At 33.1% G+C, this 17439-nt stretch overlaps 1 protein-coding gene across 17 annotated transcripts in view; it reads right to left on the reverse strand.

Moving 5' to 3' along the window:
- DLGAP1 (DLG associated protein 1) overlaps positions 1 to 17439 on the reverse strand; it is a 798454-nt gene that overhangs the window by 449124 nt on the left and 331891 nt on the right. For 14 of the 17 annotated variants that reach the window (XR_003042560.1, XR_003042559.1, XM_025038576.1 and 11 more), the window contains one exon: positions 2287 to 2361. The exons of the other annotated variants lie outside the window; for them this stretch is intronic. The gene's annotated coding sequence lies outside the window, so the exon portion shown is untranslated. The remainder of the gene's footprint in view (positions 1 to 2286; positions 2362 to 17439) is intronic. 17 annotated transcript variants of the gene reach the window in all.

Genomic DNA, 17439 nt, shown 5'->3' on the forward strand with positions numbered 1-17439 from the left:
GAGCCGAGGTGAGGTGATATATTGATGTCAGTCATGTAGTACCCTAAACAGAGAACAAAGTCAAGCCTGCCTGAACTTCTGCCCTATAGAACTCTGAGATAACAAATGGGTGTTATTTTAAGCCACTAAGTTTATGGTAATTTGTTATGCAATGAAAGAAAACTCATACGGGTTCTGATACCCTACAATTATTGGTTAATTTATACCAAATTATAGTTCAAAGCAGCAATGTAGAAAACTTCTGTTAAATTTTAATTTTTTGGACTAAAACCTCCTACTTCTCTCAAAAGATCATTGTGTTGGCTAAAACTAACATCTAAAATTTCCAAAACTAACATTTTATTAATAGTTAACATCAGTATATTGGATAAATTTTCTCTTTCAAAAGATTCGAAAACTTGAAATCTTTTCACATGAAATATATTTTATATCCCAACCACTAAAAAATGTGTTTATATCTCTATCCATCAAAAAAAATTAGACTTTAACTTTTCTCTTGATCTTTTCTATAGGAAGCAGAGGGAAGAGTAGATTTTCTGACATTATTTTTATTTATAGTAATATTTGCATATACTTAGTTTCTACTGGAAATATTTACCATAAATATAATTTCTATACCACAATAGGTAATACAATCACATCTAATTAAAGAAAAGCATTTGTATAGTCACTTTGGCTGGACCTTATACAAATGTAGAAAATGACAAACCTGAAATTAATCACCAGATGTCTGACATTAAAACAGAAATTTATCAAAGCAGAAATGTATGAGTCATAACGATATCTAATTCCATGACTCTTGGGCAGATCCCCTTCTGTATTTTAATGGAACTAGCATTTATTTATGTTAAAACCCTCTTATATTTAGCTCAGCCACATAAAATCCCCAGGTGAAGAATATTCTCTGTGTGGAAGATTTCAAAAGATTTAGATGTAACCTATATCTTTTCGATCTGTTTAGATGTAACCTACATCCTATTTTTTGTCTTTCATCTCTGTAGATCATCTTGGAAAGACAGACACATTTTATCTTTTATACTTCATCATCCCTAGCTTGATTTAATAAATTAGAGCAGACAAGTAAACTAAGCTCTTATGGACCTCTACTCTGATTTATAATATCCATAGAAGCAATTTGTTTTTCCCTTTGTGTGTATCTTACAGGAATACATCAGAGCAGCAAGACTAGCAAATCCCAGAAAAAAACTTATTGAGATAAAAAGAAGCTGAGTCAGAAAGTTGGTGGCGAGATACTAGTTTATCATTTTCTTAAGTTTTAGAGAATGAGAACTAAGTAGGGGAAAATTGAGATGACTCTTGAACACTGTCTTAGCAGTCAATAAGGAAGACTGATGAATGTCATAACTGTACATTTAAAAAAGCATTTAAAATCAGTACTAAGGATAAACTGAGTAATATAGTATATTTCTTCTATACTGTATATTGAATGCAGAAACTGTAAAGATAATGAACAAGACACTTACAGGGCATCATCAGTGACAGGGTAGAAAATAAGGATAAGTGGATAAGAAGTGAGAAGAAATGCCAGTTTCACCTCTGGCCAACCTGAATTCTTTCAAAAAATTTAAGATCAAAGAACAATAAATTTCTTACAAGAGACAAGGACAAAGTACACAAAATAAATATTTCTTTAGAGTCAACTAAATTCTGATTCTCTTTGCTACCGAAGTCAGTCACTTCATGTAATGCCTGGTTTTGAGGATATTCATAGAGCCCAGAGTGAATGGGTTCTTTCTAAATGCTGTTTACGGCCTCACATAAAATGGATGTAATCTCCAATAATAAAAGGTGATAAGAGCATCTCTACCCACTCTTATTTTGAACACTGCAATCAATCTGCACACAAGCAAGTAGTCCTTTCCCTAGATTGTCCAGTGCAGAGAAACAACAGAAACCCTTGTTAAAAATGCGAATCCCCAGGCTTGGCTTCAGGTAGAATAAAGAGTATCCTGGGAACAGAGTTCCAGTAATCCACATTTGTACAAAGGTCTTGTTGACCTTTGGGCAGTTTCTGAAATACTGCTTGCTAAGGTCTCCCTTCCCCACAAAGAAAACAGCAGCAAACACCAATGCAAATGAAATAACTATATCCATAAAAGATAAATACCTAAAGTCTAATTATAATATTTAACCCAAATTGGTTTCTCAAGTCTATATTATTTTTTCTTCTCTTCCTAGGGATGGGTCTGTTCTAGTGAGCAACAATATTCCAAGGCTAGCCACTCTCATCTCTTAATGACTTAACTGCCCTGCTCATTCAGGTACCTTAGTCTCTTTTTGCCACAGTCTCAGCTTCTCAGTCATATCCCATGGAACCCTCTTCTAATCATCTCGTTCCTCCTTTTGAAAAAAAAAAATAGCGTCATATGCATCCAAAATAAAGGAAAAAAAACTGGTTAACTCCTTGATATTTTTCAATAATTCTTGATCATTGGCTTCTAATTTCTAGAGTTATTGAAATTTTGAGTTTATAGGAGATAGAGGTCAGATTGTACTACATCATTAAAAATATTTTTTGCTATCAATTTTATTACTATATCTGAATCATTCCTACCATTTAATTAATATAATATTAACTAGTATTTTTTGTTGTTTATGCTATGTATAACATTTTACAATTTGGCATTCTTTGTTTAAAAAGGTTAATTTTTAAATATTCTTTGAGAATTTTTTTTTATATATATGTAAACCAGACACTACTTTATTTTTTATATATGTAAACCAGACACTACTTTAGTTACTAAGAATAATAGTGACCTTATAGGAGCCAAATTTATCTTATAGCACTAAAACTATGAGATTCCAAAAGAAACATCAGTTTACTTATAATCTGTATATCTCTTTCTGGTATTTAACTTCCAAGTATACAAAGGTGCTAACCAGAATAGAATTGACCTAGAAGCTCATTATTTTAAAATCTTGATGAATAAAGTCATATATATATATATCTTTTGCAAAAGATATATATATATATCTTTTGCAAAAACATATTCCTTGTGGTTATATAATTAATTATTGAGTTATTGGTAAAGCTTCTAATAATTGCATATGATCTACTGCCTAAATCTCAATAATAATATTTATCTAATTAAAGGCCAAAGGTGAATAGGACCATTTGAGTGAATATGGTGATAAATGATTTAATAGAACTACTGTTCCTACTCTAGGAAACTTGGATGTCTTCCCACATTGTCTTAGCATGTAATAAACGTTGATTGAATAATTCTCAGAATGTCTAAAAATAAAGTTTAAAAATATGGCTGGGGGATTTATAGTCTCATGAGAAATCACGCAAATCAATGAGTTATAAATTGTTAAAATATAGGTCTGTGCACCATGGTGGCATCAAAGCAAAGAAAATGCTTAATTCCATGTGTTAGGGCATTATCTCTGTATTTCTAGCTGATACTTAGCACAGTGCTTGATGTGTTCTCAATAAATGTTTCTTGAAATAAAAAAAAAATAAATTGCTGAATAAATGATTTGATATCAAAAGAGTGAACTGGGACTATCTAGTCTCCGTGGATAAGGGGTTGATAGAAAGTTCTCTCTTAAAGGTTGTATACAAAACAGCTATGGAACATACAAATAGAGATATGTGGATACATGAGTCTGGGGACAACAGTGTTCTCTAAACTGAGCAGGCCCAGAAGGCCAGAATTTCAAAAGGTATGACAAACTTTGAATGTAAGATTGAATAAGACCAGACTGAGATTCTAATGACCCTTATTCTTTGCCTCTGAGTACCTGATCCTGGAACAAGGGATTTCTAATATAGAATTATAGGAAATAATATTTTCCAGCCTACTCTATAAACTTATTTCAATGTTTGATTTCCAGAAGAAAATGAAAGTCAAGTCTTTCTTAACCTTCCTCTGAAACAAAGCAGAAAATTTATGTTAATGTATTTCTAAGTTCTCCTCCAAGAGCTTCCTGACTTTATAAGAAATGCTTAAGCAACCTTTTAGAGTAATAAAAATCTTACTTTATCCTAACATATGCATAATTAACATATTATTCTGCATGTGGATAATAGTGGGATAAGGAGTTGTAGATTATACAAACATTTTTACTTGGAAAGATTTTATAAATCTTACTTAAGTGAATATAATGAGACTTCTTAGGTATAATACAAAATTGTGTTTGCTCATATCATGATCAAGCCTTATGCATAGTAGCCAAAAGCAATAAAATGGATATAAGAAACAGGAAAGATCTTATTTATGAAATGAAGACTATTTAGATACCAAAAATAACTTCAAAGGTATATATGATAACCTGAGCTGACAGGCTGGAAATCAAGCCCATGTGACTTAGGTGTCAGTAGTTTGGGGTGAATGTAGATATTGTTACTTTTAGTGCATTTGTATCAGATGTCTTAATGTTTACTCTGCTCTGAGGAAAAAAACCTTGGTCAACCACCTTCATCCAAATGAGGAATTAAGTTATTATGTGGTCCATGCACCTGTTTATTACCTATAAAATGGCTTCTCCCATTAGGTTGCCAAAATTTGATGAGAAACACTGTCCATCCCAAGTAGACCATGTTCATTTGAATAGATATTAGAAAAATAAAATATAAAAATTGTGAATTCCATCATGCCAGAAGGTAGATAAAAATTCTTATTCAGCCACTTTCAAGAAATGGGTTAATTTTTGAAGAAGTAAAAATTCTCGGATTTAGCAGGAAGATTTGAAACACTAATCTAAGCCATCTGAGTCCATTCTTGACAGTTTAAAGTAATTAAATTCAAATTCTGCCTTTTATACTTGTACCATATTGATTCAAAATTACTTGGAGTTTTTCATAGCATGATAAAGCAGGAAGAATGTAGTTCGCCAAATCTTTACTTGGTCATAAGTAGCATTTATCATGACAAATCCTGTCAATCAAGTGGTTCCTGCTCACCCATACAGTATAATAATCTAAACTAGATTTTGATCACGTTATTCTTTTCTTCCCTTGACAGTCAAACAAATCCTAGAGCGTGGGTAGACTGACAAACTGGAAACTGTGACTGGATAAACTGGTGGTCTTCGCTAGGTCAGTCCTGTACCAAACCAGAGAAGGGTATGAAGGCAATTTTGACTGTAAGTGCCAACAGTTATGAAAAATCTGCAAATTAGTTGCCAAGGCAAAAGCAGCAGTAAAAAGCTGCCGTGGGACTGAAAAAGGAGTTGACATTTGTCACTGTCTGTATGTAATAACTTCCTCAGTACAAGGCATACTCTAATCTAGGAACTACTTGTATACATAGTTTTTAAAAATGTTTCCATTAAAAACATGATACATGTGGGGATAGATAATCATGCCGTGCAGATGGCAGCCACTGACTGGACTGTATTTGGCTCTGTGTAGCTATACTTGCTGATGCCATTCTCATGCTTATTTAGTCTGGCTCTGTTTCTGAGTCAATTCTGGTTGGCTGGCTTCAGGTCTTCTCCTTCTCTTTGGCCATGCCAATCATGCTGATTGTCAATCTGGGGACTCTGTGCTCCTGAAATGATTCTCTTGGTCCAGACTCCTATCATTTCTCTGTTCTCAAAATTTTGCTCTTCCCTCTGGGCTCCAGTTCCTAATTCTGTGATTTCGTTTCAGTCTCCTTATGGAATTTGTTTTTGGTAAACTGGTAAACATTCCAATCCCTTCTGGGAGCTGGTGCATCTACCTTAGTTTCATTTCTAAGTTTGATTTCTGCTAACCTCCAATGTGTCCGAGGCCTTGCTTTTGTCAGTCTCTATCTCCAGCATGTTACCCCAGGACAGACTACCTTGTTGTGGATGCCTAGTGGACCATACTACTGAGTACTAGGCTTGTAGTGTCTTTTAGGACACCACATCACAACCATGGGCTTGGACTGGGTTTTGACTTTCCCCCTAACTGTAGTCATAACTGACTCTGGGCAATAATTGTATCCATAATTTCCTTTGGAATTATTCATCTATCCACTCACCTACCTGTCTATCCAACTATGTATGCATGCATACACCCATCTTTTCATTCATGTATTCATTTTAAATTATTTAGGGCTTACTCTATGCTAGATCCTATGCTTAGTGCTAGAAATATAATAGTTCCTAAAACAGACATTACCTCTACTCTAGCAGGGAAGGCAGATAGTTAAATAAACAATTACAATAACGTGTGATAAGTGGCTCTCCACATATCTGCCTGAATAGATGGGTTCAGTGCCAAATTCCCATATATTCTTTATTGCCCTGTTTCTCTGTGATTACACAGCCTTATCCTGCTGAGGTCATAGGCTAATATTTTCAGTTCTCTTATTGAGAACTTTAGGGAAAAATATCATTTTAAGTCAGGAGAGTAAGCATTAATATTATGTGCATAATTATACAATAACTTCTTAGATTTGCATGGAGTTTTACAATATGCAAATTTTTTATTTATAGGTCTTATTCTATCTTCAGAGCATATTTGTGAGGTATAGACAGAGTAGATATTATTTTCATCCTCATTTTATTGAAAATAAACTAACATAAAAATTAAAATTTCTTTAGCAAAGTTTAGAGCTGAAGCTAAAAGCAAGCCTTATTATTGCTAATATGAAATTCTACCCACTTTATTAATAATGCAATGGAAACTTTTACAGGTTCTAAAATCTTAGTAATGTCATTTCCAGCTATTATTATCTAAATTTTAAAACAGGTTAATGCTCACAGGATAGCTTTGTATGTCACCAGTTCTGGAAAAGTGACAAAAGATAATGCACAGAACTCTAAAGTGTTGATTTATCTTTCATTAAATATTTATTACTTTAATTTATGAACCTAAGTGGGAGGCAGAAAGATGAAATCACTTGCCTCTTGTCTTTGAGAGATGTGAGATCATTACTAAACCCTCACAAAAACAGCAGGTGGCTCTTGAAACATTTTCCAAAGAACACTTGGAGACTTTGATTCATGACTGAAGCTGTGCTGTGGCGTTTTACTCTTTACCATCCTTTATGGAGAAGATTCATTCTTTTTATTATCTGTTGTCATATTTAATTAGTGTCATCAGAATGTGTTGTTATATGTTGTTTGTTTCTTTTCATTTTTCCCCTTTCATATACCGATATGAATTTCATTTCTCTAAACAGCCTGTGTCCTTGAAACTGTAGTTAAGAGTTTACTTTCAGGGTTCGCTTCTTTCAAGCCACCAGAGTCAGTAAGTTTTTAAGATGACTGTGTAAAAGTCAAAGGTGTCCCACACCTCCACATCTTGGAAAATCCATCTTTCTTTTTACATTATTTCTGGAATGATGGGAAAAGCCTGTCATTTAGCATCACATAAGTAAGCAATAGTTAAAATATGGAATTTTTCATTATTATGGGTAATCTCTACATGCCAATGAACTTTAAAAGTGAATTTGTGGTATCATGATTATTTTGAAGCAAGAGTATTATAGAAACTTAAAAAGTTGTTTCATAACTCTTTAATTCTCTTAAGCAAAGAGCAACCTGACAACCACTGGGGTGAGGTCAGTGGCAAGTGTGACTGTCACTCTATTACTTCCATGGTATTTGCCTTCAGGTGATTTTGTCACTTGGTTTTGAAGAATGGAGAACTTTCTCCTGATGGTTTTCACTTACTCTCTGATCCTTTCAGGTTTAAATATCTATTCTCTGAAAAATTTTTGAGTAGTACTATTATAAACTTGTCACCAGGGGAGCCCCATGACAGATATTGTATTAATAGAGAGGAAAAAACTCCAAATTTTCATAATATGGCCTCTTTTAAAACTAATTTTTTTCTCAAGGGTTTTAATCAACACCCTTTCCAGGATGGTAAAGTAAGCCATTAGTCTGTCTTTGAACTAAGCCATTAGTATTTTTTCTAAGTTGAAAAGAATCCTTATTCTGTATAGATTAGATCACAGTTCATATAACTCCAGGTATGTAACTGTAGGAAATCAACAAATATAAATCAGAACTATACAATGGTGTACATAGGCAAAAGGGATGTGTCATTGGAAGACAAACAGGTTCAAGGTAATTATTAGCATGAATTTAATAAATAGAAAATTCCCTGTAATGACTGTTTTCACAACTATTACACCTAAGACCCAAATGCACCCAAGATGATAATCTGAATTGGTTTGTTTATACTTTGTAATGCTTAAAATCTGGCTCAGTTTTCAGCCACAATATCAAATCTTCATAACATTTTACTTAAAGAAAATGAACATTATTTTCATTATTTAAGTACTGGCTTTGCAAATGCATGTTCCTAGAATGGTTAAAAGAAAAATCCTCTTTTTATGTTCAGAGGTAAGTACCAAAATCCTGAATCGAGTTGAGATCAGATTTTATGATTTAAACCATCTTTCAGTAAGTATCCTGAGTGTAATAGGGGCAGACAGTTGATAGGATGTTTTCAAGGTGCTTTTTAGTGGGAAGAGATATGTGTCAGCATTTGCTGTGACAGCAAATAATTCCAAATATTCCAGTGACTTAACACAACACAAGCTTATTTCTTGCTTATACGACATGACCAGTGATGTGGCAGGGGCACTCTGGTTACTGCAGTCAGTGAGGTACACAGCTGACAAAGGTTTCATCTTCACACATTTTCAAGTTCATCATGGCAATGGAAGGAGATTGGAGACTGCACACTAGCTCCTAAAGTTTCTTCTCAGCAGTGATAAAGCATTTTTGCTCATATTTTATTGGCCAAAGAAAGTCCCAGGGCCATATCTAACTTTAAAGAGACATGTAATTCTACCATGTGCTTAGAGGAAGAACTGGTAATGTTTGATGAATAACACTAGTGTTACCACAGAATAAGATGTGTTTGTGTGCTACCCAAGTGTCCATAAAGCCATCAGAGATACCAGTTAAATGGGCAATCGTGATATTTTAAGAAAAACATCAGCATGCCCCAGATCTCTTAGAATTACATTGTCATAAATAATAAAAGTGGATTTGCAGATTGATATATCATCTCCATTCCACTGTTGCTGGGGTTAACTATCTCAATGTCAGTCAAAAATGATGGCTTCCAGAGAGGAGGATTATACTTTTATAAAAGGTGTCTAAATGTGGGGAAGATGGAAAAAAAAAGGGTTGACCTTCTTCACATTAAAATTAGATATATGGTCACATGGTGTGCTAATTCAGATCTATTGTGAAGCAAACAGCAAAGATGAGATGAGATAGTCCAGAGGTTTATGGAGGATGGGTCAGGAGAAAGTAGGAAGAGCATTCAGACTTCAAAGCAGGACTGACACCTGTAGGAAAGACGGAAGGAAGGAGGAGTCTCAGACTGTAAGATGTTTCTAAAAAAGGTTTAGGCAGGCTGATGAGAGGTCTACAAGCCAAAGCCATTTGTAGGAGGGGTCCCCCAGTTTGCTGGATGGACCTGTCACCCTGACTGTGATGTGCTTAGTCACTAGCCAGAAGCAGCCCATGGAAAACACAGACTTGACACAAATTTGGTGGTAGATCCAAAGCAGGAAGCTGGGCCCTCAGACAATTAGGTTCCTGCCACAAGAGTTGTAGATGGTGTATTTTTATGGCCACCACACTTGGTACTCAGAATTGATCAACTCCAACATTAGCATTGGTCTTGGGTAGTGCAATCAAGATAAAGGCAAGGGTGTCTGATGTAGTTTCAAATATCCTGACCAACCCTAGGCGAGAACCTCCAAAGAATCTACAGAGCCCTTCTAATTTGGTGGGTTTCCTAGGCTATTCTAAACACAGTACACCTTAACATCTCCTGAATTCACTGGCATATCTAGGTAAGAACTGGACTAATTGTGAGATTAGATTTGTTAGCAGACTAGAGAAGTTGACTAGGAACTTTCTGATTTTCTCTTTTGCATTTATTACCATCTGACGTACTATATATTTTTCTTTCTTTGGAAACATGCATCTAGTATACTTAATGCTTTTTCTAAGTTTAGACAAACTGAAATGCTAATAGAATATTAGAGACTCAGAGTCTATACATTTTGAATATGTGTGGTATCCAAACAAAGTCTCTAGAGGATAGAAATGAGCATAATATTTCTCTAGCAGGAGAAAACTCATGGCTAGCATACAAAATATTGTAAAGTCACTGAGGCAGTATTACATATACTCTCCTACCTGTGTTCAATATTGAGGTCTGTGACAATCTATGAGGGGTTTGTTTTTGCCTTTGTTGTCCAGGAAGGACTTTATAACTCAAGCTCAGAGAATTGGAAGACTGTCTGCATATAAACTTGGCTAAGTTAATGTTGCATAGAACAAAATTTCTGTCATTTATCTGAATATATAAAATGACAAAGAAAGAGAATTTTGTATTTCTTTTAAAATCTAAGCATTTTCTCATGGAATTTCACCCATTGGTAACAACCTTATGAATCTAAAACTTAACGAGTCTTTACGATCTAGAATCATCAGCATTCTATAGATATTTTCTATATCACTCAATCTAGTACTTGGGTTCCACCTTGGTTTTCTAACTAATTCCCATTTGGACTAAAAGGGTAGCATCTTGTATATCTTTTACATTCTCCAATCAGCTCTTATCGTAAAACTACATATGTGTGTGCATGTGTGTGTGTGTGTGTGTGTGTGTGTGTATTTACACACATCCTTCTCCCCGCACAAACATATTTCTCTTTCATGGTTTTTTCTTTTATTTATTACTATCTGACATACTATATATATTAGGATAATCTCTTTTTATTCAATTGTCTGTTTCCTCAATGCAACATAGGTTGGATGAGAGCAGGATTAGTTAGTTGTCTGTCTGTTTATTACTGAATCTCTAGACTTGTAATAGGTGTTCAATATTGAATGAATGAGTGAATTATATACTTAGTGTTCTGGCATGAATTTTAAATCATATGTATTATTGTGCATGTTTATGTTTGTATATATATTTATAATATGTATAGTTATGTATTGTTATGTATGTTTACAACCTAAAGCTATAACTTTAATCTTCTGATTTCAATATTTTTTAAATATCAATAACAGGAACAAATTTAAAAGTTTAGGTTATTTGCAGATTTTGATAAATATGCACAACTACGTGTTTTAACACATATAAAATATTTTTTACAGTATACATTAATGTATAAGCAAGTTTTTACATTTGTAATGATTCTGTAATATCTAGTAACAGAAATGAAGAGGAATCATTATTTACGGAGTCAGAGGTGCCTGAAGAGAAAGAACTGGATTATCTGGTCTTTGCTCTGTTCTGCCATCTGCTGTTTGCTGGTAAAACAACAGCCAACATGGCAAATGTCTAAACCCGGAGAGCTGGAAACGACTTTAGAACTATTCAATCCAACCTCCATATATACATGTGAGAAAATAAAGATGCTAGAAATTAAGTGACTTGCACATTTGTTGTCTGTCTTGTTACTAGCAGAGCAGAATGTGAAGGCAGTGCTATTTAGTGGCAAAAACACGCATTCTAGAGTTAGGTAGACTTTGTTTGGCATTTTGGCTGCATGACCTTTGACAAATTACATAGCCTTTCTGAGTTTTAATGTCCTTTTGGGATTCATAATATTTATATTCTATGATTTATGTGAGAATTCTGTGATATATACATATATCTCATGACTGTATTTAAGAAATAGTCATTATTTTTACACTGCTTGGATGTAAATTCTTTCATGACAAAGTCATTTTATCTTTAAATTCCCAGTGAGAGATAAAGTATCTGAGGGACTGAGTTCATAATAAGTACTTAATAAATACTTCTTGAATACATCTAAGAGAGGTCTTTCACATCTCATTACAAATTACACTGAAAATCATATATTGGGGATTGATGAGTCAGTGTTGTAAAGTACAAGTGATCTTGAAAAATTTCTCTCTTCATTTGCTTTTCATCAAGTACCTTAACCTGTGAATGTGTGTGTATCATGCAAATTATAATCTCTACTTCTCATTTCAGAATATTCATGTTCTCTACTTTCCTATTCAAACAGAATTTACAGACAAATGCTTCTTAATTCCACATTTTTATTCTGATTTCTTTTACAATAGCTAAATATCAGACTTGTTTAATACCTCCACAGAAATCATACATTTATAATGTATCATATTTTCAAAAGAATATCAGTCATGTAAAATTATATGATGTGGTACAAGTTAAAAGAAAGTTGCTTATGTAAATATTTTTGCATAACAATTTTTTATAAAGTATAATGAATATAAAACAGTTTCTCCTTTTTTGAGATCTAAGCTAAGGAACTAAACTCAGTAACAATCACTGACTAACAATCTAGGTTTTAAAACATTTGTAGTAAGAAAACAATGATGATGGCAGCGAATGAATGGTATAGAGTAGTTTTAAGCATCTTAAGTATTTGTCACTCTTTAATGTGATTTCTTTAGGAACAATTAAATAATATTATTTTTTAACCTATTTTGTGAGTTCCTTATGGATTCTAAAGATAAATTTGATGCTGTATCTAAGAAAAGAATACGTAGAGAAGTGCTTATAAAATGGATAATAAATGGTCGAAAACAAATTTAAATTATTTTGTTTTAAAATTTAGAATCTATGCCCTTTAAAGTAATTTGGTGAGGTGTCTCAAGAGTGGGTAGGACACTGGTTATTGATAGTAAACTTGTCACATTTGTCTACCATCTCTTTTGCTCTAAACCCTGGGAAATTATGTAAACAATATTTTTAATATCCTCACAAAAATCACTAAAAAAAGAAAAGATTATCACCTCCAGAAAAATTTAATTTAAGAAATCTCTGAGATGTAAAGCAGAAGTAATCAGATTGAAAGAGAAACAAGGCTGGATAAATTACATCCCCAAAGCTGACTGCTGGGGAAATGAGAATGGTTCTGGGGCTTGCTGAGTCAATAGAGGCAGGAGCAGCAAGGACTCATACAGGGCATCCCCACACTGATCAGTTGGGGAACTACTTATGTAGTGCCTGAGGGGTTGCACATAAGCACGTTTGCCCCAGGATAAATTAGTGAATGTAGTTTTGGGAATGCAGAGGCCTCAGGTAGCTAGTGCTACCTAGAAGGCAAGGTCCTGGCATATTGACAGGCAGAAAGTCTGTGTCTATTTCCCCTAAGCCAGATTTTGTAACCTATATCAGAACCTATATCCTTATGGGTGCAAAAAGACATTTGCAAACACAAATATGAGTAGAGAGCCAAGGGTAATTGAACAGTTCCTAAAAATCAATACCATCAAAAAAGAATGACAATGCTCAACTATAAGGAAAGTTTTTTTTCTTTTTTAAAGAAACACGTATAAAAGAGCAAGCAAAAAGCTATGTTAAGTGAGAATAATTATTATCTTTATACAAATTAGAGTATTACATGCACAAAAATATATTTAGACAAACAATAGAGATCTTAGAAATTTAAATCATGAATATTTAAAAAAAACCCAATAGGATGGCTGAATATTATACCTTATGTCTCAGAGATAGAAATCATAGTATATTAATGAGTTGGAAGATGAAAGAAAAATAAATTGCCCAAATATAACATTAAGGAATAATGAGATAAAAGGTATAATAAGGAAAAAGGAGAAAGATTTTGGAATAATTCTACAAGTTACATTTGTTTTATAGAATTATATAAAAGGAGATTGTAGATGTAAAGTAAATAATTTAATTAACATATACATAGCTTAGGAGTCATATGTCTTTGGGTAAAAATGATCCTCTAAGTGCTAAGAAGAGTGACTGAAGAGACTCAAATCAAACCTTGTGCTGATATTTAAAAAGCAAGGACAAATATGAACTCCTATGGGCTTCTAGGCAGAACAGACAGATGACTTAAAAAGAAAGGGAATAATTTCAACAAGATTACTTTCTTTAAGAGCCCTGAATATAATGGAGCAGTACATTAAAAATTAAGATGAAAATTGCTTTTGAATCTATTTTTTTTGCTTTAATTTTATCCTATTTCTTGAAAGAGGCATGGGTTTGTACCCTGGCAAAACATGTAGCTAAGAAAAAAAAAGGTGACTATGAAAAATAGTGATGAATAAAATAACAGGTTAAACATACATAACTGTGAGTAATTGATGTACAATATAAAAAAATAATATTGAACTGAGATCCCAGATGATCCCAATTTGGAATCGAGCAGGAACGGGGAGTGAGGAAAGTTGTAGGAAGGAAGTAAAATTATATCAATGTTCTTATCTTAATTGGGGAAGAATATAGATACTGATGAATCAATATATTGATCAGTATGATAAAGATACTAGATAGAACTACAGGACTAGAAATAAGATGCTTGAACAACATTAGGAAGAAAAAAAAATAGTGAAAACAATAAATAATGTTGAGAGACTTTAATACATGCCTCTCAGACATCTATCTATCAAAGGATTTAACAACTTTAAAAAGTGAGGGTTAAAGCACTGTTTCTCAGACTTTAGTGACCATAAGAATCATCAGAAACTAGCCCTGGTGTTATTTCAAGGCCATAATCTTTATTCTCCTCTCTACTCAACCAAGATGTACTTCTTCAGGAACCCTTAATAATTTATGAGAAATGTGATTTTTTTTTATCAGAGGTAATCCAAGCTAATGTGGGAGATCGACTAAATGATGATTTTTGTCTATTTCAGATATTACAAAATTTTACTATTATACCTAATATATTTATATGTATATGTTTATACATAGATACATACAAACACACAAATATTTGATAAAAATATTTCTTGGAAAAGCAAAATTACTGAGAAATTGTTAGTCCTTATTTGAATTTTTCTTTGGGACAACTAAATATATTAATATAAACACTTTCTCATAGAGAGATATGAACATCAAAAAGATAAACTAATAAATCTTATATTTCACCTTTTCCTGGTCAATTGTCAATTTGCTATTTAAAATGCTTTATAATTTAATGATTTGCCACACGGCCAACCAAATCTCAGACTGCTAGAGTAATGCTCATTCCTGTAGCTCCCAGGAGATGTTTGCCAACATTATTTCAGGAGAATGATGTAGTTGTCACCACATTCTAAGGTAGAATTATGTGTTAAAATAATCATTATTTTAGTGATTACTATTTTATAATGTATAATATTGACACTATTTTGAAGTTCCTTACTACAAAAAGGTTTTCTCTGATATTGAAATAGGTCCAATGGGCCTGCTTGTCTGAGCTATCTTGAAGGAGAAGAACAAGAGACAATGATAGCCTTCTTACTTGCAGGCTATCATTATGATTTCTCAAACTCTGTTCAAATATCAATACCCGTTACAGACAGGGTACAGAAGAGAATATCAACTTTGTAATTCAAAATTCCCATTGTTCCTAAGTATATTGCACATCCTACTGCTATATTTCAAGAGAAAAAGTTTCAGCTTGACTTAAGGTCATATACTTTTCTCTACTGAAAAGCATTTCTTTATACAGAAGACAATGTGCTTGCATACGTGTGTCTAAATTTTAATAATCTCTTGCTTCTTTCCGCTACCTTGTAAAGACCGAGGGCATATGCTATGCCTATCTGTGTTGCATACCCAGTACAATGAATAATGCATAATAAACAGGCAACACTGGTTCATTGCAGACATTCAGCATCATGGAGCAAAGATGCTTGAGTCTGTGTTTTTCTAAAGACTTTTTCTTTAGAATAATTCTCTTGAGCCCAGATGTTTAAAAGTACAAAGCAAGAGGCCCTTATTGCATTTTTAGTTGAAATCTGACTACACTGAGAAAGCAAAATATATATATTTTTTTCATAGATTGACACTAGCTTCTCTTAGATTTGATTTGTCCTAATTATTCAATATATTAATCATATTTGAAATCAATCTTTATTTTCATTGTCATCATTATTATCATTTTCATAAAAATTTTTTGTCAGTATTATGTTTATAGTTGTTTTTACTGTTATGAGTTACATGTAAGTGTTAACTGACTTAACTCTGTTAATCCCCTGAGGTAAGTACTATTATACCTAGAGCTGATAGATGAAGAGACTGAGGGCAGGGAATTTCAGTTAAGTTAGATATGGGCACAGAGTTAGTAACATTGGAGTCAGAAATTTGATTCTGGGCTAAGTCTGCTTGTATTCAAAATCTGGCTTCCCCACTACAAACGGTGTGACTATAGGGACGTTTCTTAACTTCCTTGAATCTTCATTTCCTCATCTATACAAGTTATACAAATTAGTAGAAATACTTTATGGAGACTGAGATGGGATGTAGAAACAGGGAAGACTGGGCAAACTGGATGGCATATTTAAAAAATAAATAAATAGCAGGGTTAGGTAAATGCTTGTTTCTGATGCAAAGCAGACTCCAAGGTAAAAATCTATATGGACCCCTAGAAGACACAGCTGTTTATATAAGATGAAAATGAAATTAAGAGTTTACAGTTTGGTAAGGAGAGAACTAAGATATTAAAATGTACTGTCATAACCAATCTAGCACATTTTTCCAGAAAGAAGATGAATTCATTTTAATCCTCCAACTTTACACTTTTAAATCAGGAAAGTCACCTTCAGGCAGTGCTGTCTGAGGATAACGAAGGGGGAAAAAGAGATAGAAGCAAATCTAAAAATTCTGACACAAGTGTTTTAATGCATAAATCAAAGTGAACGTATTTTAATCCTAGCCAGAAACACAATAAATAAGAGATTCTTTACACACAGCAAACTAAGTGGATAGAAATTCTAGTCATTTCCTATGAATGATTTTTTTTTCAACATCAGCTGCTTAATAAGAAATAGGAAAAAAAAAATTGTTGACACTGGGAGGAAACGACTTTTAAATATTTGCCCTCTTTTGGAATTTCTTAGTCAAAGAATCAATGGAAGTCGAATTATTTATAGCAAATATTTTCTTAGTTCACAACTTAAACTTTGACAAAAAAATAACCCTATAAGACTTTTTTGGAAATAAAATGGAGGTAAAAGGAATGAAGCAAGGTCAATGTTTTCAATGAAAAAGGCGTAAGATGATAGAGAAGTCATTGGAGAACATTCTTTATACCTTATTTATGAGTAGAGAGCCTTATTTATGGGAATACATTATTTTAAAGAAAATAAATGAAATTCATCTTTTCCCCACAACCAATACTTCATAAAGCTTGAAATACTTACTCATCAAAAAATAAGCATGCAGTAGATAAGAAGACAATACTTCGTGTAAAATAAAGATCTTTGAATTAGGAGCCAATGGATGTGGATTTCAAATCTAGTTCTATTAACTGCCTAAACTTGGTAAGTACAGAAATTCACCCCTTTGTACATCAGTGACTTTTCTGGGGGTCAGATTATTGAATAGATATTTTATTTCTAAGGTACTTTCTATTTTTTTTTAAATTAAATTGATTGGGGTGACATTGTTTAATAAAATTAAATAGGTTTCAAGTGCACAATAATACATCATATGTGTATTGCATTGTGTGTCCATCACTCAAAGTTAGATCTCCTTCCATCACCATACATTCGACCCTC

Source organism: Pteropus alecto, unplaced genomic scaffold, assembly GCF_000325575.1.
Source record: "Pteropus alecto unplaced genomic scaffold, ASM32557v1 scaffold146, whole genome shotgun sequence".
In the NCBI taxonomy this organism is placed as follows: Eukaryota; Metazoa; Chordata; class Mammalia; order Chiroptera; family Pteropodidae; genus Pteropus; species Pteropus alecto.